General features: G+C 41.7%; 1 protein-coding gene across 1 annotated transcript in view; it reads left to right on the top strand.

The window, feature by feature from the left end:
* LOC106813341 (ATP-dependent DNA helicase Q4-like) overlaps window positions 1-4,302 on the top strand; it is a 13,584-nt gene that overhangs the window by 688 nt on the left and 8,594 nt on the right. The gene's annotated exons all lie outside the window — the stretch shown is intronic.

The following is a 4,302-nucleotide window of genomic DNA, read 5'->3' on the forward strand; positions in this document are numbered from 1 at the left end:
ACTCGCCGCTTGCTGCTATCGATCGCGCCGCGCGGGCTGGACACACAAACACACACACACACTCACACACACACACACACACACACACACGACCGATTACATTACCTCCCCTGCAACTCCGTTGCGCGGAGGTAATAATATACAGAACGTATTCATGTATTGTTGCATATTACCGGTATACCATTAAATAGATATATAATCATTCTTGTGTTATTCTTCGATAGACGTGTTAATTTTAATTAGTACACGAGATTTCTGTAAACGACATTCCTTCGACTGAATGAATTTTACGGAACTTATAGAATGAATATGAATTTCATTCTACGGTAAGTAAGTGAATGAAACTATAAGGATCAGGTTACACTTTTTTGATAGCATGATTTAATACACTATATAATCAATATATACTCAGCACATAATGAAATGACCTAGAGCCGATGTTGAGTATACAAAAAATAAAATGGCAGTACAAAAAATAGAGTGACAGTACAAAAAATAGAGTAGCAGTACAAAAAAGTATCGCAAATCGCGACCTCGCTAGGCGGCACTGCCCTGGCTTCCGCGCTTCATTTTACTTACAATGTATTTAACCCGACAGGGTAATGAACAGATAGCGATTACATATAGTGACCACGTGGCAGCTAGAACACTACGTGGGAAGCTGTTTATTATATATTCTTTTCCAAAGATAGGAACATCGTTTTAATATAAATTAATTTCCTATGCTATGAACTTAGCATACCGGTACTCTAACTAACGTGACCTTGTTTAGAGCCCCTGTATATCAGATGGTGACGCCATCTAGTGTAGCAATGTGTCATACGTACGATCTGATAAATTTGGTTACCACTGTCGGTCTCGCTTCAAATGTCTGCTAAAAATATAATTTTGTTGAATTTATATATTTAAAACGGTGTGTAATACTCTGCGTTGCAATGGTTATGATTACGGAAATTCCATCTTATGTAATTTGCATATTATGGCTACTAAACTTTGGATACGACAAACCACCCATACGCAAATTGTAAATGTCTGAAATGTTGAAAAGCAAAATCTTGTGCAATTCTTGAAAAATGGCGGGATAGTGACAATAGAGGGGGTGAAAGGAAGAGAGGGAGCGAGCGGAAAAAGGGAGGGAGAGGCCGAGAGGGTCAAGGAAAATGTGAAGCGATATAGAGAATGTGCGAACGAGTGGGAGGTAGTGAGAGAGAGAGAGAGAGAGAGAGATAGAGAGAGAGAGACAGAGAGAGAGAGAGAGAGAGAGAGAGAGAGAGAGAGAGAGAGAGAGAGAGAGCGAGAGAGAGAGAGCAGAGAGAGCAGAAGAGAGAGAGAAAGCGCGCGCAGGCAATGTACACTACAGAATGAACAATACGAAAGAGAGAAAGTGAGAGAGCGAGAGAAATAGAAAGAGACAAAAACAGAGGGAGAGAAACAGAACAGAGGCATACTGCCTCACCATTTACGCTCTTCATATACTATATGATGCAATCTGATACGTGATATGATGCATTAGGGATAGGACTGGGGCATCTGGCGAAAGCTGCATACACATAATTCAATAAAATATGAATGGCAAATACAAAAAATAGAGTGCAGTAACAAAAAAATAAAGTAGGCAGTACTAAAAAAAAGTATCGCAAATACCGACCAGTTGCTAGGCGCACTGCCGCTGCATGCTTCCGCGCTTCATTTACTACAATGTATTTAACCAGACAGGGTAAGAGGACAGATAGCGATACATATAGTGATCCACTGGCAGCATAAACACTAACGTGGGAAACTTTTTTAAATGTTAGAACTACATATTGAGCCGAAGAATGACCGTTATGCGGTAAGATAGTTCCCGTGTGGTTATTGCGTGCGTGCGTGATTGCTAGTGCTGCCCGTGTAGCCTGTACGGGTATGTTGGACGCTCTGCCCGAAACTGGACGCTCCTAAAGTGCGCATCGCGCGCAGGCGCCCTGTTGTTTTTGTCAAGGGCGCAACACGAGCGCATGCGCTAATGATGCCAGCTAACTAGCAGCGCGCTGAAAAGGTGCGATAGGGATATGTTTATCTAGGCTCACTTCTAATTTAACATATAATCTTACCGATATATTAACAGAAGATGCAAAAACCTAAAAGTGCACCTAACCTATACCCCTAACTCCTTGACGCTCTAAATGTGAAATTTATAACTATAGTTAGATAATAGAAGTGCCATAGTAAACATATCCTATCCAACCTTCAGCCGGCTGCCGGTCTACTACGAGCGTCCAATGAGCGCCGGTACCCACTGATCATCTATTAAGCTCAAGGGGTCGCGTGTCGTAACGAGTAGCTGACAATAGTACTCCGAGGTAACATATATGTATACAGCAAAGTGTACGGCAGACTTGCTACATACAGGAAGTGTACCTAACCCTGAACACTACCCTAACCGCTAACCCTAACTCTAAACCCTAACCGCTAACCTAAACATGAACAATAAAAATATAACAATAATTACTAAAGCAACCTAAAACTACCGTCGGTACAGACATCGCTAAGTAGTCCTGTTTACGACAAACGACGGCCTTCTGTGCGCTCTCCATATATATATTAACTAAGCATGCGGTAGCCCGCTCGCTGGGTAAAATCGTGCTAATCTAATTCATGACACTAATAATCGACACAATAGGAACATGGTAAAAACGACAATAACGGTTGCAGACAGGAATATAATATTACAATTAGCAATGGGAATAAACGCTTGTTACGTAATTGAGCAGCACAAACCCAAACTTAGAACCCCTGAGAGCATAATAGTAATAGGTGTAAATGAAGAAACAGTTATATAAGCAGCATGCACGAAGGGTTGCAGTTTTATTTGACAACGCTCTTGATAAACAATGTTTTTTTGTGTTATTCTCCTTGGTGAAATAATGTAAAGATTCCTGGTGTGTGGAACTCGTTGAAGCCCTGGCCCCCGTACGGCATGTAAAAGTAATGGCACGTAACAACGCATCGTAAACAGCAATGTACGAATGATGCACTTACCATTTGAAAGCCTCTTGAATAAACCAATGCAGCGTAACCTTCTGAGCTGGTGCCTGGCTGTGCCTCTTTTTAGTAACTGGTTCGTTTTCACAATAGCAACAGCTGAAAGCGATGGCCAAGAAATATCATCGATTTTTCGTGTGGCAGCACTGTACAGTGTAAACGAATCTGACTGGTTGGTTTACGGATTTTCGGTGAGTTGACCGGGTCTTGGACAGGCTTTTTTCCGTCTAGGGACCTCTCCCCAGTAAAGAGATGGCCCTGTGAAAATTCCATCCAAGATCGCATTGGCGGTTGGCCGCCCTAATAGGCGAAGATACATACATACATACATTACATAGATATCTAGATAGCAGTACGAATGATCTCAAAGATATATTAGACTAGCTCGGGTACCCCGCTCGCTGGTAAGAATTCGTGCTACCTAATTCATAACTACTAATAATGGACACAACAATAGGAACATTAGGTAAAAATCGTACAATGAACAATTGCACACAATATGAATATTGTAGAATCAGTCTAATAAGATAATAAGAATGGGAAAAACTGTTAGCGTAGAACACTTTAATGACAGCACAACCCAACTGTAGAACGCCCTGGACATAATAGTAATATGGGTAAATGACAAAAAATTAATTACAACAGCATGTAAATGGTGGCAGACTTTCATTTGAAAACAGCTTTGATAACACATGTTCGTGTGTATTGCTCTGGTGGAAATATGTTAAAGATCCGGCGTCTCGGAACGTTGGCTCGTCCCATGTACGGCATCACGTATGGCAATCGTACGGCACGTAACAGCATGTACAAGGTTGCGCCTCTGCTCACATTTCAAAGCCTGTTGTGGAATAAACCAATGTCAGTCGTAACCTCGAACGCCTGTGCCTCCGTGTTTAGCTACTGGTTGCTGCGTTTTCGGTTACACAATACACAGGCAGCGATGGAATGAGTGAATGCAAGTTTTCTGGTGTGTGCAGCACTGTACAGTCAGTGCTTGACATTGTGTGAAGGATTCACGAATGAGGGTTTTTCAGCGGGATTGTTCGTGAGTTTTGACGTTGGCAAGTTTTTTTTTCAGCTAAGAACACTCCCCAGGTAAATAAAGAGGCCCTGTGGAATAAATTGCATCCCAGATCGCTTTGGGCGGTTTGCCGCCTATAGGAAGATACTATACATACATACAACATACATACATACGCAAACAAATATATATTAGTATATATAATAATACTAGCTGGCGGGTACCTCGCTGCGCTGGGTAAAACGTGCGACTAATTCAGT

This window comes from Priapulus caudatus, unplaced genomic scaffold (genome assembly GCF_000485595.1).
Source record: "Priapulus caudatus unplaced genomic scaffold, Priapulus_caudatus-5.0.1 Scaffold757, whole genome shotgun sequence".
Taxonomy (NCBI): domain Eukaryota; kingdom Metazoa; phylum Priapulida; class Priapulimorpha; order Priapulimorphida; family Priapulidae; genus Priapulus; species Priapulus caudatus.